Source organism: Sciurus vulgaris (genome assembly GCF_902686455.1).
Source record: "Sciurus vulgaris genome assembly, chromosome: 17".
In the NCBI taxonomy this organism is placed as follows: domain Eukaryota; kingdom Metazoa; phylum Chordata; class Mammalia; order Rodentia; family Sciuridae; genus Sciurus; species Sciurus vulgaris.
The window spans coordinates 40057923-40082302 of record NC_136478.1 but is presented as its reverse complement, the minus strand read 5'-3'; positions in this window follow the sequence as shown (position 1 = coordinate 40082302).

Below are 24380 nucleotides of genomic sequence, written 5' to 3'. Positions count from 1 at the left end.
CCCAGAATTACAACATACTGGTTTTTGCATTTACCTATCTTTACTGGAAATCTTTTTATCTTGAAGTGGCTTTGAGTTACTTCCTAGTGTCCTTTAAAGTCAACTCCAAGGACCCTCTTTTACATTTCTTCTATAGAAGGTCTAATAGAAATGAATTCCTTCTTTTTTCCATTTTTTTTTATTAAAAATCATAAATTTACATAGGGCAATGTTGTTTGATTCATTCTGTTATTTTTTCCCTTCCCCCCACCCCTCCCACCCCTCTTTTCCCTCTATACAGTCCTTCCTTCCTCCATTCTTACCACCCTCCTTATCCCTAACCCTAAACCTAACCCTAACCCTAATGCTAACCCCTCCTACCCCCCATTATATGTCCTCATCCGCTTATCAGCGAGATCATTCGTCCTTTAGTTTTTTGAGATTGGCTTATCTCACTGAGCATGATATTCTCCAATTTCATCCATTTGCCTGCAAATGCCATAATTTTATCATTCTTCTTGGCAGAGTAATATTCCATTGTATATATATGCCACAGTTTCTTTATCCATTCATCAACTGAAGGGCATCTAGGTTGGTTTCACAATCTGGCTATGGTGAATTGAGCAGCAATGAACATTGATGTGACTGTATCTCTGTAGTATGCTGATTTTAAGTCCTTTGGGTATAGGCCAAGGAGTGGGATAGCTGGGTCAAATGGTGGTTCCATTCCAAGCTTTCTGAGGAATCTCCATACTGCTTTCCAGAGTGGCTGCACTAATTTGCAACCCCACCAGCAATGTATGAGTGTACCTTTTTCCCCACATCCTCGCCAACACCTGTTGTTGCTTGTATTCTTGATAATCGCCATTCTAATTGGGGTGAGATGAAATCTTAGGGTAATTTTGATTTGCATTTCTCTTCTTACTAGAGATGTTGAACATTTTTTCATATATCTGTTGATTGCTTGTACATCTTCTGTGAAGTGTCTGTTCATTTCCTTAGCCCATTTGTTGATTGGATTATTTGTATTCTTCGTGTAGAGTTTTTTTAAGTTCTTTATAGATTCTGGAAATTAGCGCTTTATCTGAGTGGCAAAGATATTCTCCCACTCCATAGGCTCTCTCTTCACATTACTGATAGTTTCCTTTGCTGAGAGAAAGCTTTTTAGTTTGAATCTATCCCAGTTGTTGATTCTTGCTTTTATTTCTTGTGCTATGGGAGTCCTGTTAAGGAAGTCTGATCCTAAGCCAACAAGTGGAAGGTTTGGACCTACTTTTTCTTCTATAAGATGCAGGGTCTTTGGTCTGATTCCGAGGTCCTTGATCCATTTTGAGTTGAGTTTTGTGTATGGTGAGAGATAGGGGTTTAATTTCATTCTGTTGCATATGGTTTTCCAGTTTTCCTAGCACCATTTGTTGAAGAGGCTATCTTTTCTCCATTGCATATTTTTGGCACCTTTGTCTAGTATGAGAAAATTGTATTTACTTGGGTTTGTGTCCGTGTCCTCTATTCTGTACCATTGATCTACCTGTCTATTTTGGTACCAATACCATGCCGTTTTTGTTACTATTGCTTTGTAGTAGAGTTGAAGATCTGGTATTGCAATACCCCCTGTTTCACTCTTCCTGCTAAGGATTGCTTTAGCTATTCTGGGTTTCTTATTCTTCCAGATGAATTTCATAATTGCTTGCTCTATTTCTGTAAGGTACACAATTGGGATTTTAATTGGAATTGCATTGAATTTGTATAGCACTTTAGGTAGTATGGCCATTTTGACAATATTAATTCTTCCTATCCAAGAACATGGAAGATCTTTCCATCTTCTAAGCTGTTCTTTAATTTCTTTCTTTAGTGTTGTATAGTTCTCATTGTAGAGGTCTTTCACCTCTTTTGTGAGATTGATTCCCAAGTATTTTATTTTTTTCGAGGCTATTTTGGATGGGGTAGTTTTCCTAATTTCTCTTTCTGAAGATTCATCACTTATGTATAAAAATGCGTTGGATTTACGGGCATTGATCTTGTAACCTGCTACTTTACTGAATTCACTTATGAGTTCTAAGAGTTTTCTGGTGGAATTTCCAGGTTCCTCTAAATATATAATCATGTCATCAGCGAACAGGGATAGTTTGAGTTCTTCTTTTCCAATTCGTATCCCTTTAATTTCTTTGGTTTGTCTAATTGCTCTGGCCAGAGTCTCAAGAACGATGTTGAATAGAAGTGGTGAAAGAGGGCATCCCTGCTTTGTTCCAGTTTTTAGGGGGAATGCTTTCAGTTTTTCACCATTTAGAATGATATTAGCCATGGGCTTAGCATAAATGGCCTTTACAATGTTAAGGAATGTTCCCACTATCCCTATTTTTTCTAGTGTTTTGAGCATGAAGGGGTACTGTATTTTATCAAATGCTTTTTCTGCATCTATTGAAATAATCATGTGATTCTTGACTTTAAGTCTATTAATATGGTGAATTACGTTTATTGATTTCCTGATGTTGAACCAACCTTGCATCCCTGGGATAAAACCCATTTGATCGTGGTGCACTATGTTTTTAATATATTTTTGTATGTGACTTGCTAAAATTTTGTTGAGAATTTTTGCATCGATGTTCATTAAGGATATTGGTCTGAAATTTTCTTTCCTCGATGTGTCTCTGTCTGGTTTAGGTATCAGGGTGATATTGGCTTCATAGAATGAGTTTGGGAGGGTTCCCTCCTCTTCTATTTCATGGAATACTTTGAGGAGTATTGGAATGAGCTCTTCTTTAAAGGGTTTGTAGAACTTGGCTGAGAACCCATCTGGTCCCGGACTTTTCTTTGTTGGTAGGCTTTTGATGACCTCTTCTATTTCATTGCTTGAAATTGATTTATTTAAGTTGTGTATGTCCTCCTCGTTCAGTTTAGGTAATTCATATGTCTCTAGAAACTTGCTGATGTCTTCAAGGTTTTCTGTTTTGTTGGAGTATAGGTTTTCAAAATAGCTTCTAATTATGTTTTGTATTTCACTCGTGTCTGTTGTGATATTTCCTTGTTCATTCCGAATTTTAGTAATTTGAGTTTTCTCCCTCTTTCTCTTTGTTAGTGTGGCTAAGGGTTTATGAATTTTGTTTATTTTTTCAAAGAACCAACTATTTATTTTGTTAATTTTTCCGATTGTTTCTTTTGTTTCAATTTCATTGATTTAGGCTCTGATTTTAACTATTTCCTGTCTTCTACTTTTGGTGTTGGTCTGCTCTTCTTTTTCTAGGGCTTTGAGCTGTAGTGTTAAGTCGTTTATTTGTTGATTTCTACTTTTGTTGAATGCACCCCATGAAATAAATCTTCCTATAAGTACTGCTTTCATAGTGTCCCAGATATTTTGATATGGTGTGTCTTTGTTCTTGTTTACTTCTAAGAATTTTTTAATTTCCCTCCTGATGTCTTCTGTTATCCATTCATCGTATAATAGTGTATTATTTAATCTCCAAATATTGGAGAAGTTTTTGTTTTTTATTGTGTCATTTATTTCTAATTTCAATCCATTATGATCTGATAGAGTACAAGGTAGTATCTCTATCTTCTTGTATTTGCTAACAGTAGCTTTGTGGCATAAAACATGGTCTATTTTAGAGAAGGATCCATGTGCTGCTGAGAAGAAAGTGTATTTGTTCTTTGTTGGATGGTATATTGTATATAAGTTGGTTAAGTCTAAATTGTTGATAGTGTTATTGAGATCTATGGTTTCTTTATTCAATTTTTGTTTGGACGATCTATCCAGTGGTGAGAGAGGTGTGTTAAAATCACCTAGTATTATTGTGTTGTGGTCTATTTGATTTCTGGAATTGAGAAGGATTTGTTTGACGTACATGGATGAGCCAATGTTCGGGGCATAGATATTTATGATTGTTATGTCTTGCTGATTTATGCTTCCCTTAAGCAGTATGTCATGTTCTTCTTTATCCCTTGTGACTAGTTTTGGCTTGAAGTCCATATTATCTGAAATGAGGATGGATACTCCAACTTTTTTGCTGTGTCCGTGTGCATGGTATGTTTTTTCCCATCCTTTCACCTTTAGTCTATGGGTATCTTTTTCTATGAGATGAGTCTCTTGCAGGCAGCATAGTGTTAGATTTTTCTTTTTAATCCAATCTACCAGTCTATGTATTTTGATTGATGAGTTCAGGCCATTAACATTCAGGGTTATTATTGTGATATGATTTGTATTCCCAGTCATTTGACTCATTTTTATTTTTTGACATGATTTGGTTTCTCCTTTATTTGGCTATTCCTTAAGGCTAGTTACTCCCATTGCTGATTTGCATCGTTGTTTTTCATCTCTTCCTCATGGAATATTTTGCTGAGAATGTTCTGTAATGCAGGCTTTCTTTTTGTAAATTCCTTTAGCTTTTGTTTATCATGGAAGGATCTTATCTCATCATCAAATCTGAAAGTAAGTTTTGCTGGGTATAAGATTCTTGGTTGGCATCCGTTCTCTTTCAAGGCTTGGTAAATGTTGTTCCAGGCCCTTCTAGCTTTTAGGGTCTGGATTGAAAAATCTGCTGATATTCTTATTGGTTTCCCCCTGAATGTAATCTGATTCTTTTCTCTCGCAACCTTTAAAATTCTGTCTTTAGTTTGTATGTTAGGTATTTTCATAATAATGTGCCTTGGTGTGGGTCTGTTGTAATTTTGTATATTTGGAGTCCTATAAGCCTCTTGTACTTGGTTTTCCATTTCATTCTTCAGATTTGGAAAATTTTCTGATATTATTTCATTGAATAGATTGTTCATTCCTTTGGTTTGTTTCTCTAAGCCTTCCTCAATCCCAATAATTCTTAAATTTGGCCTTTTCATGATATCCCATAATTCTTGTAGATTCTGTTCATGATTTCTTACCATCTTTTCTGTTTGGTCATCTTTGTTTTCAAGATTAAATATTTTGTCTTCAATATCTGAGGTTCTGTCTTCCAGGTGTTCTATCCTATTGGTTATGCTTTCTATGGAGTTTTTAACTTGGTTTATTGTTTCCTTCATTTCAAGGATTTCTGTTTGTTTTTTTTTTCAGTATCTTAACTCTTTATTGAAATGATCTTTTGCTTCCCGTATTTGCTCCTTTAACTGTTGATTGGTGTGATCATTTAATGCCTGCATTTGCTCTTTCATCTCCTCCTTCAATGCCTGCATTTGCTCTTTCATCTCCTCATTTGCTTCCCTGATTGTTTTAATCATGTTCATTCTGAACTCCCTTTCTGACATTTCTTCTGCTGTGCTGTCATTGGGTTTTATTGATATAGTATCTAGGTTTGTTTGGGACATTTTCTTTCCTTGTTTTCTCATATTGGTCAGATGTCAGTGGGACTCTATGATATTGCAGATTTCCTCTATTGGCTTACAGTGTCCCTGTAGATTTCCAGTATATCACCTACCAGCCTTCAGTAGCCTGAAGTCTTGGAGTAACTTGATAATGCAGTGCTTCCAAAGAACGCTGCCCCTAGCCCACTACTGGTTCCAGGGAGAGAGACCTGGAGAGGCCTCTGGCTGCCCTACCCTGGTCCCAGAGGCTGCTTGCGGGTCAGAGTTCTCCGCTGGCTTGGGGACTTGTGGCTGGCTCTGTGTAGAAAGGCTCTCACCTGGCGGTCTGTTCTGAGAAGCTAGCCTAGAAAGGCGCTTCCCGCCGGAGGAAGCCGGGCTGCTTGGGGAAGTCCCTGGCTGCCCTGTCCTGGTCTCTAAAGCAACCTGCGGGTGGGCTGGTGAGCTGGCCATGCACTGGTTCTGTGCAGAAAGGCTCTCACTGGGGGGCCTGCTCCACGAAGTTGGAGAATCTGGCCCTGTGGGAGGAGCCCACCGCCAGAGTGCTCAGGGTTGCTTGGGGGAGACTCTATCTGCCCTGCCCTACTCTAATAAGCCACCCGAATCTAGGCCTGCCACCCAGCAGAGCTCTCCGGGTGGGGGGAGACTCACCTGGTGGTTCTATTTTAGTCCGAGTCTCTCAATGCCTCCCCTTCTTGAATCCTAGGTTCTGGAGCAACTGGAGATGCAGTCACCCTCTAGTCTGCCATCTTGGATCGCCCCCAGCTCTGTATTTTCTATGAAGGTTTTTATAGTTTTATTTCCAAGTCCTTGAGTTAATGTTCAACTTTTTAAAAAAATTTCATTAGATAATAAAATTATGTAGTGTTTTTAAATTTTCTGTGACAGAAATTTTGTCTTTGAGATTTGATAGTTTTTCATTATTTTTACATAAATAGGTAATCAAATTTTTGAGTTATCCATAAAAGAGTAATGCTTAACTTCCTCATGGTTATTATTTGTTAATATTGACCTTTAATTTCTACATTAGTTATGTTTTGGTTAGGTGGGAAACATAAATCTCTGATTTTTTGAAGTTCATTGGTGATGTTTGTTGCCTAATTATGAGATCATCCTGTAATATGTATTATATGAGGGGTAGGAAATAATGTGCATTCTGTACAAAGTAAAATACCTCATTATACAGATTTTTTTCCTATAGGATCTGTCGATTACAAATGAAAGCAAGTTAAAGATGTTGTTATGGTGGTATTTTTCTCATTTCTCTTTGTATTTCTAAAAAGTAGTATTATTAGCATTACTTCCTTCCACCTGCTGACATTAATGTATGCTGGCCCCTGTTTTGGGTGATGGTATGTTTTCCTCTTTCTTCCCCATTTGCCTTCCTTGTTACATGAGCACTGGGTAGTGATGTGTATGTGTGTGTGTTGGTGTGGGTGGGTGGTGTGTGTGTGAGAGAGAGAGAGAGAGAGAGATGCATGAGGTTATGGGTGGAGATAAATCAAAGTCTCCCAGATGGATGCCATTTTGGATGGAAAGCTCCCCGAGATCTTCCATGAGCCTGCTTGCTGTCCATCCTTCATTTCCCCAAGAGCCAATCATGGCAGAGAACTCCAGGCAGTGGAGTGAGGAAAAGTGGATATACATATGTGATATATTTTTATCTCACCCATGAGTGCTGGGTGATGGCATCTACAGCCCAAACTTTATCTTCAGTTCCCTCTTAATTCTTTGACCCATATTCTTCTGGCTCCAGGAAGGAAGTTTAAAAATAAGATTGCAAGAGATGCGATCGATGATCACTTCACATTCAAAATGGCCTTACCTCCAGGAGTGACTTTCATATATTTAAATGTATTTTAAGAGCAGTTTCAGAAAATCACCCTAACAGGTGCATCTCCATGGATGGCAGCTGTACATGCTCTGCCACCTGGGAGAGAGGTCAGGAAATTCAGTGTTAGACCCAAAGGAAGATAGCCGTCTGGTGAGCTGGACACCCAGCATGACATCCTTCTTTTCTAAAAATTCAGTAGTGCTTTGCAGATAAATTAAGGCTATTTTATTCTTTCTTTCCATTGACCGAGGTGATGTGACCAACACACTAACGAAAAAAGTAAATTCAAAACCCAGTCACAACCTGAGGGATTGGTAATGCCAATATGGCACCCTTCCCAATAGAATGTCACTGTGTTCCATTTTTCATAATTTTTCCCACCCTCTGAAGTTTGACTCAGCCTGTTACACTGGTGTTTTATGATCGGAGACTGCAAGGACTGAAACAGACAAGAAGGAATCGTGAGATTCTAGTCAAGGCCCCGCTCAGTATTTGGCTTCCCTTTGCTGATGCATCTGTGTGGCTGCCCTCTTTCCTTCCCCTGTTTCCTCGTGCATGTCATCTCAGGACTCACCCCTGTGCTATTTCTCATGTTCTTTCCCCATCCTCAACCACGTCACACGTGTTCCTCCCCTTTGTCAAGTTCAATTCACTCCACTGAAATCATACCCTCTCAGTGAAGCCTCTGTCTTTGGACAACCCTATTTGAATGCTGCATAATAACACTCCACTATAGAGAGGATTTAAAAAAAAATTGTACTGGTTTTTAAATTATCAAATACATTTGTAAATGCCTTTGAACTGCTTTTCCTCCTCTCTCTCTCTCTCTCTCTCTCTTTGACCTCGCCTGGCACAGTTGTTGCATAAAGTCTTGGAGTATTTGTCTACTTTTCTCTACCCCGCTCCAAAAAAATTGGCATGGCTTTACTTTGGTTCCGAAAAGAGAATTGCAATTCCTCATATTCAAGTAGAAGTTTAAATCAGAGATGATTCATAGGATTGTAGTTTCTAATTCACATCTATTCTCATCTACCTTGGTGGGAGCCCCTCCACCCACGCTCCACTCTCAGCAGTGAGGAGTTTATTTGTACTTTTGGTTCAAGTGCCATTTTCAGAGACTGGAATGCACTTTCAGGCACATGCACATGCTGTATGGGGTGATGTCTCCCTTCACAGCGTCACGTAAGATGTGGTCTGCTCTGCTTTCATATCCAAATTCCGTCTATTTTAATGTACAATCATTACACCATATCAAGTTTCTGCCTGCAACACCACACATCTTCCTTTTCACTGTCTAGCACCTCCTGTCATCTGAAAAGGGGGCTAGCAAATGAGTGAGCTGCGTAGGAAAAGAACAAACTCATGAAGCCCCCAAACGTCTCTAACCTGACCCACTGCCAGAACCTCCCAAGGCTGGGAACTCAGAACACAGTCTCCACCACTTTGCAATCCAGTAACAGCCTCAAGTCTGTAGCATAAGGAGGTTTTGTCTACCATCAATTCAGGGGTATTTAAGACACAACTCTAGCCGTGGCCAAATGGAATTGCACTGAATCACCCTCTCTCCATATTTGTGGTTGCAGTGGGCAAGGGAGAGAGCCCAGGGTAAGTTAGAAGCATATATTTATTTTGGTTCTGTGAATTCCGAAAAACCAGATATCTGTTTTTTGAATTCTTAAAATGTCTATGTTGTAGATCTTCAACAGTGGAGGTGGGTGTGAATGCTCTCTTGGTCAGGAGGAATCAGAGTAAGAAGGGGAGGGTAGTCTGGGAAGGCCTGTCAAAGCAATGGATGGCCTAAGAGCTCTTTGAGGGTTGATACTATTTCATACTCACCTTGAAGAATCCAGTGACTTTTAGAACATTCCACCAATGTTCTAAGCACCAATCTGAGCTTGTCAGTTTGGGCTGATCTGAATCAAAGAAATCTTCTTGCCTGTGCACTGAATGACATGGGGTCATGCAATACATTCAGCATCAAGCAATGTAGGACATAGAGTTGCCTTTGGGACATAAGACTAAACTCAGACTCCTCAGTGGGTCCACTTTGGAGTCCCAGGCATATCTGCTTTTCCACAGGCCCACTACCCTATCCCATTCATTTTCCTGTCTCCCAGCTCTACTCAACTCATGCAGTTTGATCATCCATAGCTAACACACCTTCCACTGATAAGTATGGACTTGTCATTTGGAGAAAGCCTAGTAGCTTCTGAAGCCTCTGCACTTGGACTACAGAGTGTCAGAACTGTGTGGGCCCTTTGAGTCACAGGGTTAACAGATCAGAAGCAATAGACACCTACTGACCAAACTAAACATGAAGAGATGGGTATTGAGAAGCTTCCAGAACCTGAGGGGTAGAGAGGCTCAAGTATGTGACTGAGCACCAAGACCTGAGCCAGAACAAGGACTGCTTGACCCCAGAGATCCCCTCCTGCTAGAATAAACATCATTTAAATTTATGTTAACCAGTCTCATCCCACCCAGTTCTGAAGTCCAGGAAGAAAGAATACGACGGTTTTTCTCAGGCCACATGCTTTACCTTTGGCATTAGAAGGACTCATGGAAGTAGGCTCAAGGGGCTTTGCTGCTTCTGCTAGAGAGCAGTGGATCTGCACATAGTCAGAGAGAGGACTTCCCTCCAAGGGCACTGCCACAGGTCCAGTACTAACCTTTACTGAGCCCAGCAAAAGAGCACAACTATTTCTAAATGTTACAAACCAAGCTCCAAGCTATTAAACGTGCTAGATCCTCCAATCTGGACAGGTATATCTTCATAGCAGACTGGAAGGTCAGGCATCAGCTGAAATCCCACACAGCCTGGAGTTTTGGCCACACATGGAGAATGCACTCAGCCCCTCCCCCATAGCTGGCAGATCATTCCCTTCCCTGTCTACTGTCTTATGCATCATAAAGTCCTCCTAGTCACGTGTGTGGACACCAAGCCTGATGTCCAATTCTGTCCACACTACTTGCTAACAGCAGACCCTTGGCCTTAACTGCAACCCAGGATGTGTGGCCTGCACTTGGGAGGTTGAATCCAAGGAAGAGGTCAATGAAGGTCTGGAAGTGGGCCCTGAGCCATTTGGCAGGGACCCCACATAGCTGCTGTTGTCCAGAGAAGGATGCAGGGGCTTATCTAGCAACATCCCCTTGTCCTGTGGGGAGGATGCAGCTGCAGGAGTACCAAAGCAAGATTGTGTGTGTGTGTGTGTGTGTGTGTGTATAAAGTGCATAAAGTGTTACTTTATCCACTCATGTCAAGGATGTTTTCTCTTTGGCTGAAATTTTTTTATCAAGACTGCTATGAAAGTTTATCTAATTCTTTCCCTGCAATAATAAATGTGTCATGACTTTTTCATTAGCCTGCTTTATGTATGTGTATATATACACATACACACACACACATACACATAGACATATGTGTTTATTGATTTTATTGATACCTGATACTCATTTATTGTTACATATTATGCCAAATTTGCATACTGATATAAATCCTACATAGTCCTTGTTATTGACTGAATCATGCCCCCCCCCAATTTATATTGAAGCCCTAATTCTCAGTACCTCAACATTTGGCTACATTTGGTGTTAGGGAACTTAAAGAGGTAATTATGTTAAAATGGAGTAATTTGGGTTGACCCTAATGTATATCAGACTGGTGTCCTCCTACAAAGAAGAGCTGAAGACAACATAGACCAAGGGAGGATCATGTTGGACACAGTTGAGAAGGAGACCATCTGCAAAAACAAGGTCAGAGTCATCAGAAGAAATTCTACTTGTCAATATTTTGATCTTGAACCAACAGAATTATGAGAAAATAAATTTGTTGTTTAAGGCACCCAGTTTCTGGTATTTTGTTTTGCTAGCCCCATAAAACTAATAAAGTCATGGTGTAAAATTATTTCTATACACTGCTGGATTTGATTTGCCAATATTGTGTTGAAAATTTCTGCATGCAAACTGATAAGAATTACTGGTCTGTAGTTTTTTCTGTTTTGTACTGTCCTGTCTAGTTTTAGGATCTGAGTAATGCTAGCCTCATAAAATTAGTTGGGAAGCACTCCTTTTTCTTTCATTTTCTGGAAGAAATTGTATACAATCATACACTTGGTGCCAATTTTCTTTGAAGATTTGTAGAATTCTCCAGTGAGATCATCTGGGCCTGGAGATGCCTTTTTTTAGAGAGTGCTTGGCCTGGAGGGATGCTAGTGTGAAGAATTCTCACCAAGCAACAACTGAGTGCAGACCAAATGCTAATTCTGCATTGACATGGGGCAATGGCGGCCACAGCTGGCCCAGTGTGGCCACACCCCAGTAATGAGGGTGTCAGCACTTCTTTAAAACAGTCCAACGAAATCCAAATTTACAAACAGAATGAGGGGGATTCCATTGCTGAATGGAAGCAAAGAGCCTCTGGGGATAGTTCACATCTGTAGATCCACAGTCATCAAAGTCAAAGAGCTGCAATTTTGAGGCATCTCATCCACTGCATCAAGGAAGGCAGACTGCTTCTCACGGACCTGCAAGCTCAGGGAGTAGCCTTTCCAACTCCCTAGATGATTCCATCTACCCAGTTAGCAAATGTTGGATGAGCCTCCACCTTCATATTGGTGCTAACTGGATCTGAACTGGGCACAGATAGGACTTACATTCCTCTGAATCTCACCTAATGGGCCCACTGTTCACAGGAGTAGGCCACAGCATCCTGGGGCCTCCAAGGCTGGATCTTGTGTCCTGCAAGGCTGACTCTTCCTTGATATCCCCTGGGAATCCTACAGACTTGTAACACCATGTCATTGCCCTGACACTAAAAATGGTTTTATATTCAAAGTCTGTCCAGAAAGAATTGAGGAAAAGTCACCCATTACTAAGCTGGGTCTAACCCCTGAAATTTTCACCTTGGCTCCAAATTTATTCATCTTGCTTGATAACATGCCTGACATTTCACCATTAGTATCTCCAATGAGTTAATGTATTGAAAAATGCTAGAAAAATAATCATTTCCTATTCCCCCCAACTGTCAAATAATGAAGTCACTTGACCTTGAGCTGAATGGCTGCATTTCCACAAGGGATAGCTCACTGTTCTCTGAGGGTCACAGAGGATCAAACCTCAAATGCCACTTTTTCAAGAATCAATTCCAATACCCCACAGAATGGAAGCACAAATGGTCAACTCTAAAATCAGAGAGCAACCTCCCTCTTCCAGATCCTCTGAGAGGGCATTTTCCATCTTATCTGCTAGGCAAGTGGTCAGCTTTTATCCTGTAAGATCTACTGGTCATTACATCTGGTGATATTCCTCCAGAAAGGCCAGTTAGAGAGGACTTCATATCAAATGGATCCTATGGAGCATACTGCTTGTACTTTAAAGAGAAGAAAGCAAATTCTTAGATGGTATTTCCAGGAAACTGAAGGGTACCAGGTTTCAGATAGAGCTGGATCCAGCAGCCCAACAGAAGTCCTGAAGACCAATACACTCAGAGTGGCCTTTTAAAAATGACTCTCTAGCCATTTCCAGCTCTGAACTCAGAGGCCCTTTCTTCTGGTCACTAGCTATGGTGATAATGGAGGACTGATACAGCTGACCATCATTTTAACACATGAAAAAGGCTCTTCTAAAAATGAGGGAATGTGCAGATGAGAATAGCAATTGTAAACACAGAATCGTAAAGTTTGTGCTTCCAGGTCTGAGTGAAGCACATAGGTGGGGACTCTCCTTTGTCCGGCCCCACTCCACTCACTCTCTAAGACCACCATCCCATCTGCACTCTAAAAAGGAGCACACAGGGAGAGTTCAGTCCCCTCCATGGACACATGAAGTTTCTCCCCATTCCTTGGGCCCTGCTTTACGGTTCTGCTTATATACGGGTCCCAGTCAGGGCAGAGGATTACCCATAAAGGCAGGGCCCCTGTGGGTGGAGGAATGCAGGAGGGGTGTACCCCAAGCTGGCTTTGTACTCTCTCAGGGACCAAAGTCCTTATTTCTTCTCCAGAGAATCCCTGGCATTTCCATGACGGATGGTTTAAGGGAGGAGATCGTGAAGAACCAAACAGCCTGGACTCATATTCTAGCTCTGTCAATTACTTGTTGGGAGATTTGGGCAACTTATGTTATCTCCCCTGCCTCCGTGTCCTTGTTTGTAAAATGGGGACAATCACAGTATCTACTGCATAGAGAGTTGTTCTAAGGATTAAATGAGGTAATATCCATAGAGTGCTTCCAACAATTCTTGAATGGTCGTGAGTACAATCTATGTTAGTTTGGGCTAAAATGTGCAAAGGAAAGGAAGGAAGAAAGGAGGGGAAAGAGGGAGTGAGGGAGAGGAAGGAAGGAAGAAAACATTACCAGAAGAATCAGTGAGAGGTAAAGCGGATCTTCTCAGAGGTTTCCAAGTTCATTCACCTTCCTCGAAAGCTTGGCAGGAGCCTGGGTGTAGGAGACTTGCCTTCCCTGGTCTGCCCACACGCCCGCGGGTCCATCCCACCACCTGCCAGCTGAGTGCTTCTGATTGCCCCCTCAGCCCTTGGGCCTTGCCTGGGGGCTCTGCCTACAAAGGGGTCCCAGCCAGGCAGGGAGAGCTGTGGATTGAAGAGTGCAAGGCCCTGGCTGGCTTTCCCCTCTCTCAGGAACAAAGTCTTTGTCTGCCACAATCTGTCACATTTGCATCTTTCTTCCGCCCAGTTCAGAGAACCACAAGCAGCTCTCCCTGCTTATTAAATTCCAGAAGAGGTCGTCTGAATTTGATTTCAAGCCCTGTCCACTTGCCAAGTATTATCCAACTAAACTTTCCTCCGTGGTGGTTGCCCTCAAACACCCTCTCTCTCTGCCTCAATGAAAAGGGAACACACACCTTCCTCCTCGGGCTCTTCCCACACTGGAACTCTGTGGCTGGCTCTTTGCGGTTCCAAAATCCATGGATATTTGTCACCGCTTGCAGCAACAACTTGCACGGGTCTTATGGGTGGTGGAGTGGAAACTGAGGCACTTCTATCGTTCTCTTTAGTGCACTGCCTTCTTGCTCGTTTATAGAGGATAGAGGAAATGAGGTTTACTTGCTTTGAGAGGAGAGAGAGAGAGACTTTGCTTAAGAGAGACCTTGAGAGGACAGGCTTTGCTTAGAGCTTAGAGAAAGAGAGACTTGCTACGCCTCACTTAAGGTCTGCTGCTTACTGGTGCATCCTGCATCCTGTGAACTAAGGGTGTGTCTACCTAAGGTGCCTTAGTGATGCCTCTCAGTTCTCCGTTCTGCGATCTGCCTTCCGCTGCTTCCCCTACTCGCTACTGCCGCGCGTGTGTCTAGCTGCTTTTTTTTCTGTCTCGCTTGGCCTACGCTTATATCACCTCCAGGAGGCGGAGAGCAGGGCCACGCCTCTTACGCAAAGATTAGGCACAATTAGGAATACTTGAGAACACATGCGCATACATTGTGTGCGTGGTCGATAAAACCACCTGAGTGTGCTTATGTCAATTAACCTCCTCACTGCCGATGTGATCAACATGGCACCGCCCCCAACAGAACTCGTCCCTATCCACTCAAGCTTCAAGATTCGGTGATGCTCCACTTATCCTAGGAGCGGCCCCTGCTTCTTCTGTCCTCCTCTGTCACACTCACTGACCTGCAGGTCCTAAGACTGACACCCATAGCCTCGGTGACTTCCACAGTGCCATCTCCCCAGACAAAGACCACGCCTCAGTCTCAGGGCCACCCCAGAGGGCCCTGGCCCAGGGAAGGGGCCTGCTCATGCTCCTCACTGCATTCCCGGCCCCCTCGGACCCCAGCTCTCCACCTGGAACATTTAGCATCATTTTTTAATTTCCTCCCCACCTGGAGCTTTCTTATTTATGAGCCTATGTCCAAGTACTAGAGTTTATCATTAATTCAAAGTGCTCATCTTAATCTGCCCCACTCTTCCCTCTGAGCCACATGGAGATCCCTCCCAGGGGCCCTTCCTGGTGGCTTGGGACAGAACCAAGTCTTTATCATCTATTTCCTGTGATGTGGAATCATCTGCAAAGGATTTACCCTTCTCTGTCTGCGCTCCTGTGGGGGCAGGCAGTTTTCCCAGCTGGGGACTTTGCAAGCAGGCATGACTACACTGTCTGAGTAAGGACAACATCTTGGGTCTCTCCTTTGACCATTTTAGAGATTTTCATGTTCTCTCTCTCTCTTCCTTTCATCTTCTTCTTTGCTTGGAAGAACTTATTGTAAACCAACTTTTTGGACAACTTTTGTAAATGGGTGCCCAACATTTATCACATTTGTGTTCAATATTTTCCTTACATATAAAGAGCTGACAGCCTGCTCTTCCATGATAGATGTACTTATTTCTTCTAAACTATCACTAACCAAGCATATCATTTTTATACAGTGTACTATATTCAATTTTCTACAGTTTTGACTACTAAACAGCCTTACCAGTGCGACAAATGACAAATATATTGCAATATTAGCAAAGGTTTCCTTACACCCGTGTAAGACTGTGGAGTTGATGTTCATTCCTATTTTTGCACAGCTAAGATAAGAAGAATCCAGGATGGGCTGGTTGTTGTGGCTCTTCACCTTGAATTCAGCACAGGCACATGCCCTGGTGGCTTTTGCTCTTCCCTGTGTATTGGTCAGTTTCCAAACCCTTGGGTTGAAGTCTGGGTCAGAGGGTTTCTCCTCACTAGTTTTTCATTTTACAAAAGTATTCTAAAGCCTTTCTTGATCCAGACCTGCTGAGACCAGAACTACTTTCCCTCCTGCAAGGATCCTGTTGAAGTTGTCACTGAAGTGCCAGCCCACAGGCTATGGGGAACAGGGAGCCACGCACAGGAGTGCTTACCTGCAACAGAGTTGAGATGGATGTGCAGCTTCTATTCTTCCCTCCTTCCCACCTTCCCCTCTTCTCTCCCATTCCTAAACCAAGCTCCTACCATGCCACACGCCAAGTACTAGATGCACTGATTTGTCCCAACCCTCAAGAATCATTAAGTCTAATGCCAAGTCCATGAGCAACAAGGGTGACAGACTTCTTGGTCAGAAAGCTGAGACTGTTAAGAAAAGGGAAGATCAGGAAGGAGGCAAACCCTTGAAACGGACTTGGCATCAGTTCTGGGGCACTTCTGGGGTTGAAGCGTCGATAATGGATCTGTTGCAATTCAGCCACGGAGATGATGTACGAGGCTTTTCCACTGACATTGAATCAGGTCACTGGGCCCATTGGATGTGATACAATGTCAATGAAACTGTTATGTGTTATTGATGTCAGGCATGGAATAGATAAAAACATTATAAAAATAGCTTTTGTCGCCATTTACATTTTTTTTTCATAAATGGTAAAAGGCATCAGTCCTCACCTGCCAGGAAGTGAGACAACAGAGGATGGGTTTTCATATTGGTGACTGTGGACTCTCAGGAGGTCAGAGAGGGGCCACTCTCCACCTCAATGAAAAGTGACTTCAGGACAGTGGCCAGGGGGCTGCATGCTCTTGCCAGAAAGGAAAGAAGGAAGAGGCTGGGCTTTGCCTCAGTAAAATATTGACTGAGTGGGGTCAGCCTTCGTTCAACAAGCGTGCAATGAGACCCTACTATGAGCTAGAAACCAAATTTGGAAATAATCCTAACTCTCCTGATGAAGCTTATAATAACCTGATATTCTCTTTGAGTTCTCATTTGGAAATTGGGAGTTACATTAGCCCCCCGGTGTTGTGGTGCCATATCTGTTCCCTTAATGCACTCTTGTTTTTGGTTTGCCACTTAGCCAGTGCATGGAAGTACATATCTGTGTCAGGATCATGATTCGAGGTCAGCCAAGTGTTCTTGTTGTAGGGTCCCTGGATAGGCACCCTAAGAGCAGCTCAGGTTTCATTTTATATGAAGACAGTGAAGTGATTTGGCCAAAGTCATTGAGCCAGTAACCAACTCTGGCAAGGACTCAGGTCTGTTAGATGCTATGTGCCTCTTTTCCTGCATTTGCTTTCTCATGTGGCAAGATGTGAGGATGCCCCTTGGCTCCAGTATTTGAGCACTTGAGATCTGGAGTGAGTTGAGGGCCAACCATGCCTTCAGCCTCTGGAACCCCAACCATACCTCCTTCTCCTGAACCTCACTGTTCTCCGCTCCACTTACTATCCACACCTCACTCACACAAGGCTCTGCTTCAGAGAAAGCCAGGCAAGAGGTCACGATTGAACCTCTATGTCCCACATATCCTCACCAGGCATTGGGGTGTCTGTCAAAGTGAGAAAAGCCTGTGCACTTGGCCAGGCACCAAATCTAATTTTTATATTCATGTTTGTGCTCCAGAGGAAGCAGGGGCAGAAAACTGAAGACTGAGAAAACTGGAATCTCCTGGGTACTCCATCAACCAGACTAGGCATCCCTGAGCTTCCCCATCACAAGACCAATGAGGTCAAGTGGCCCCAGGTGGAGCGGCACCCCCTGAGCTACCTAGCCCTCTGCTGGCTAGGTGAAGACATTATAGATTAAATATCCCTAATGGGAAATTTGCAGACCCAGAATGCTTCAAAATCCGAACTAGTGCTGACATGACATCATAAAAGGAAAATTCCAAATCATGAAATTGGTATCATGTATAAAATTATTTAAAATATCATGTAAAATTATCTTCATGCTGTGTGTACATACTGCATATGAAAAATAAATAAATTTTGTGTTTAGATTTGGTTCCCACTCTGAAAGAGTACATTTTGTAAGCAAATATTCCAAGATATGAAAAAAATGCCCCAAATCTGATAAGGAATATTTAATGGAGACCTGTTCTTTCAGGTCTTCATTCCCACTAGATTGTTTGGTTCAGCCTGAGTTTCTGCACAGGGATGTCTGGTTAAAACTCTAAGCTACTCAGTCAACCACAGGACATTTTTGCCTTTATCCAGGATCCTAGGGAAACCCCTTGATTCCAGACCTGTTATCCAATGCAATCAAAAACTGAGTGACAATTACCAGCTAAAAGGGACTTAAAATCATGAGCAATCCCACACCGAAATAAACAAAGAAGGAAAACAAATGAGAAATCAAGGAGACACAATCTTGAATAATTTAACTAATAGTATCCTTCATAAGGGGAACATTAGCCCAGACTCTGAAATTCTTTATAAATAAAACACTTGAATCCATTCTGACACATCGATCTACAAATGGAAGGATTGTTGGATAAGATATTCTGAGTGAAAGCATTAATTCTTATTAGAAAGTGTGTTTAAAATTTGTAGGAAAAGACACGACTTCTTATTGGCAGTAACCATGAGGAATATGGAGCTCAGTCTCTGTGATGGAGCTAGCTGCTGTCCTACACCATTTCTGCCAAGGTCTGTGCTGCTGGTCATTTTCATGTTCTGCTTTGTGCGTGGATTCATTCTCCTATGGCAGTACTTTCACCTCCATTCTGCACCCTCTAGGCTTTCTTCTCCTCACCAACCCTTCCTGAGGTCTTTGGTTTTCAGTCAACCCAAGACTCAGGTTCTGCCAGACACCCCATTCACAATCTGTATTTTAGTTCTAAGTGACGGATATACTTTTCCACTCACAGAGTGCACTCACACAAAAGGGAACTAACTAGCAGTGTCGTTCATTGCATGTTAAGAATGTGAGCTCTGGAGCAGGATCTGAATGTGAGTCCTGTGTCTGACTTTCAATAGATGTGTCATTTCAGATGACTTTTGGGCAAGATACACGAACTCTCTGTTCTTTGGCTTCTCCACTGTTGAAGGTGCCGTTATGAGGATTGAATGCACAGATAAAAGTAAAATCCCACAATGGTGATGAGCACACTGTGCTCAATAATAGTCATCTGTTGTTGTTTTGACAAGAGTCTGTACAGAGAGGATTTTCCACGTATGGCAGTGAGGATAGCCCTGAGGTCTGTTATGGTGCGGTTCCTGGCTGCCTCCTGCTTTGACAGAAGGTAATAGGTACCTTGACATTGCCTCACTCTAAATCTCCAAGGGACTTCCCTAAATGGTTATAAAATTGCTGTTTCCTTTATTTCAAGTTCATCATTCAGGTAACCAACTGTTTGGCTCCTGATAGTAGACCAAAAAACAGGTATAGTCAGTGTACCTCCGCAGAAACTGTTCAGACAGGGAACTTGAGATGGGAGGTGGCACTGGTCTTGACCACTACATTCATCCTTATTAATATTTTGACTTGGATTTTGTCTCTTGGGACAATGAGTTTTCATCATTTCAACTTCTCTCAAGTAGCCAAGGGTTAAAAATCTGTTTTTGCGATCTAGATCTGAATTCTACAAAATCTACTCATAACTGTGTAGCTTTGAGAAGTTACTCAATATCACTGAGCATCATGTTCCTTATTTGAAAAATGGGTATGATGATATAAGCTATTTGATAATACAGCTGATGTAAATATGGTGCCTCGCCCAGGAGCAAGGCAAAAATTGTATTCTGTTGCTTGGGAAAACAAGATGAAAGGAATCTATCAGAAACAAGATCCTCAGAAGCTCCAAATAATGAAAACAGACACAGCCTTTAAATTATGTGAACTAATTGTACATTCTATATTCAATGAGAAAAAAGGCACTGTTGAATTTTTTTGAGTTGGAATTTCTTTAAAAAATGACACATAGCAGGTATAAAAAGGACATTCTGAAGTTAAGAATTGAGTGGATATGCTTTATGGAAAATTGCACACAGCTAAAGAGAAACTTAGAAAGAAAAATATATACAGATTATGTAGAAAACTATCAGGAAAAGTTTGATATATACTAATTAGAGTTTAAAAAGCAGAAGAGAGAGATGGAGCAAAGCATTTGAACAAAATGGCTAAAAATTGTCTAGAACTAATGACAAATTAGAAATTCAGAAGACGAGAAGTAGAAATTCAAAAAGACTAAGGAATACCAAACAGTACAAATAAAAATAGGTTCATATTCATTCATTTCATGGTAAAACTTAAGAACAAAAAATAATCCTTTAAAAGGTGAAAAATGGTTATTTTGAGGAGCAACAATGAGACTAATGGCTGATTTCTAAGTAGACAAAAAATGGATGCAAGAAAACAATTAAATTACATTTGTTGTGTGTGTGTGTGTGTGTGTTGAAAAAAGTAATCTGCCAAGCAATAATTAGATACTGTTCAAAATAATCTTCAGAAATAAAATGAATTGCATCTAAAAATAATGCATTCTTTTTTTTTTTTTTTTTTTTCTTGAAGAGAATTCTGCTTCTGGTAATAGTGGAGTAGTTCCCATTCACCACTCTTCTCATAAACAATATAAACATTCTGGAGAAAATAAAATATTCACAGGTTGGGATTAATAATATGCTAGTGATGACAAGTGAAAGACTCATTCAACTGAAATATGAATTAATAGTAATTACATACTCTAAAGGGCCAAGAAAAAGGAGATTAAATTACAACCAGAGACTCAGTACTCTACATGTCTAGCATAAATGTAATTGGAATTCCAAAATAAGAGAAGATAGAAAACATGCAAAAAATATACTTGAAAAAATAATGCTCCCAATTTTAACAAATTTGTTGAAAGACATAGATTTGCAGATTCTAGAAGCTTAACAAACCCAAATAAAAACATTACAAAGAAAGCTTCATCTAGATGTATTATACTCAAACTACTGACATTGGAAAACAAAGATAAACTCTTTAAAGCATCTAGAGAAAAACAGCACATATTAAGGGGAAGAAAAACATCAATTACTGACTTATCAGAAGCACTGGAAGTCAGAAGACTATGGAATGAGATTTCTAAACTACTGAAATATAAAAGTTGTCAATACAGAATTCTTTAACAAAAATATTCCCTATGCATAAAAGTCAAATAGAGACATTTCTACATACATTAAAATAAGGAGAATTGGCTGCTAGTAGATACATAGTACAAGAAGGGCTAAAGGAAAATTTCCAAGCAGAAGGTAAATAATATCAGAGGGAAACTTAGAGTTTTCAGGAAGGAATGAAAGAGCCATAGCTGGTAAATAACTAGAAAATGTTAGACTTTTTCCCTTTAAGTTTAAAAAATATAGCTATCCATAACCCAATATGAAGCAAAATACATATTATAGGATTTATAAATTATGTAACATATGTGGCATATGAAAGAAGCAGGTAACGACCTAATTCTAAGAAGACTGTGAAAAGTTTATGATGTGTATCTTAATCCCCACAGCAACTATTAAAAATCAAGATTATTTTAATCAATACAGTGAAATAAGACCACAAAGTAAATGATTCTAAACCAAAAGAAGACAGGAAAAGAAGATCATAAAACAACAGAAATAGGGGGAAAAAATGAAGGAACTTTAGATTACATACAGGGAAATGAGAGGGAGGGGTATGAAAAATGGTGGACAGACATCATTACCCATGTGCATGTATGATTACATGAATGGTATGAATCTACATCATGCACAACCATAGAAATGAAAAGATATACCCCATTTGTGTACAATGAATCAAAATGCAGCATGTAAAAATTAAAAATAAATAAATAAAAAAGGAACCCCAGAAAGTAGATTGGTTAAATCATATGATGAAATATTATTGAGTCAATGAAAGTGTTGCAGTCTTTATCATGAGAAAGTGTCCATGATATACTTCTAAGGAAAAAGTATATAATAAAAAAATGGTAAATGAATGATCAGATTTTTACCATTAACCTAAATTAACTTCAATAATTGCATTGAATGTAATAGACTAAAACTGTCAGAAAGAATATTTAAAATGTAATATTCGATAATATGCTATCTATAACGGATGCCCTTTAAATGCAAAGACATGGATCAATTGAAAATAAAAGGATGGAAAATTCTACAGCACATAAACCATTGAAAAGGATGAAAGTGCTCCAAGAAGGATAGGTTTTTATCAAAATAACACAAAAATTGGTTTATAGATCTTATCACATAAGGTGGGGCTTATTTCAGGAATTCAAGAATGGTCAATGTCAAGAAATCCAATGTAATTCACCCCATTAGTAGATCTTCAAATTAATTCCATAGATGCAAAGAGACATCAATAAAAGTCAACATTTCTTCTTCTTAAAGACATCCAATAGATTCAAATATTATGATTAATATTATGATAAATACTAATGATATAGTATTTATCGTGCAGTCTAGAAGGTACCTACTAGAAGTATTCCCTACCAAGTTCCAGAAAAGGCTGTAAAACATTCCTCCATTTTTTTAAAACATTTTTATTTGTTCTTATTAGTTATACATGATACATGATAGTAGAATGTATTTTGACATACATATATGGAGTATAACTTCTCATTCTTCTAGTTGTGTGTAGAATTACATCTGGCATGTAATTATATATGCACATAGGAAAATAATATTCAATTCATTCTACTATCTTTCCTATTCCCATTCCCTCTCCCTTCCCTTTGTCTAATTCAAAGTACTTTTTTTCTTCCCTACCACCACCCAGGCCCAGAATACTGTGAGTTAGCATCTGCATATCCAAGAAAAACTTTGACCTTTGGTTTTTTTGGTATTGGTTTATTTGACTTAGCATGACAGTCTCCAGTTTCATCCATTTGCTGGCAAATGTCATAATTTCATTCTTCTTTATGGCAGAGAAATATTCCATTGTGTGTGTGTGTGTGTGTGTACACCATGTTTTCTTTATCCATTCATCTGTTGAAGGGCACTAGGTTGGTTCCATAGTTTAGCTATAGTGAATTGAGCTGCTATAAACACTTACATGGCTGCATCACTGTAGTATGCTGATTTTAAGTCATCTGGGTATAAACGGAGGAGTAGGATAACTGGGTCAAGTGGTGGTTCCATTCCAAGTTTTCTGAGGAATCTCCATACTGCTTTCCATAGTGGTTGCATAAATTCGCAGTAGCAATGTATGAGTGTACCTTTTCCCCCACATCATCAAAGTTTATTGTTGTTTTTATTGTTACTTGTATTCTTGATAATTGCCATTCTGACTGGAGTGAGATGAAATCTCAGTGTAGTTTTAATTTGAATTTCCCTAATTGCTTGAGATATTGATCATTTTTTATATATTTGTTGATCATTAAATTCCTACCATTTTTGCTCCTGCTACTGATATGCACATTTTCTCTTCTCTGCTTTGATTGGCTAATACTTTTGGAACAATAAGAGGCATAGGAATTGAAATCAGTAAAACTATGTCTATTTGTTTATGAAAGTGTACCTGTAAAACCCAATACATCAATGCTGAAACAATTTTCATGCAAAATACAGAATTCAGTAATGTGAAAGGACATAAAATTAGTGTGAAAATAGGAACCTTTACATATATAAATAATAATCTTTTAGAAGATGGAATGAAGAGAAAACCAACTTAAAATATCAAAAAGATGAATTCTTATGAACAAATGCATTCAGAAATACACAAAACCCATGTGGGGAAAACTTAAAAGCACACTGAAAGTCTCAAAAGTAGACCTGAGGAAATGAGAATGCATTCCTTGTTCTCAGAAAAATGTAGCATCATAAAGATGTCATCTGGCCACGTAAATATATGAATTTAATGATCACAACAAAAATATCAATATTTTTTCCTGGATCTGGACAGGGCTTTTAGCATTCACATGGAAAAATAATCAGGTGAAAACAGTAAAACAAGACACACCCACAAACCCTTAAAAAGTAGCAATGCAAACCTTCCAGAATTTGCGCTGGAGTAAGAAAAAGCAGCATCAACCCAAGAGTCCATCCATAGAAGATCTGTTGGATAAACCTTGCTATGTCCACACAAGAGAATAATATCCAGATCTAAAATGAATGAACAATATCTTTATAAACTATTATGAAATGTTTTATCAACTGCAAAAAGAAAGATATTTCTTTTATAATTTTCCAAAAAAAGTTTGGGAAAACATGCAAATATATACATGCATAAATTATGTATGTATTACAAATGTGTATATATATTATATATATACATATATATAATCATATACATGCATACTTATTTATGCAGACAAACACAGGAAGAATATATTAAAGAGTAATGAAAAGTTTTTTTTCTCCTGTGATGGTCAGAAGTGGAATAAGGTGATACTTATATGAGTGAGAATTCCTTCAGTATATTTTTATATAGTTTTGAATTTTGAGCCATGCAAATGTTTTACATATACAAAATATGACTACATCAAAAGGATCTAAAGCAAATATGAAAATATGTTCACAGAAGAAAATTAATCAAACTGTACTTCCAATTGATAACATAACCAATGAGACAAAGAGTCCATTCAAGTAACTTTCAAACACATACTCCAGCAGACATTCTAACAGGGATCTAATCTAAAAT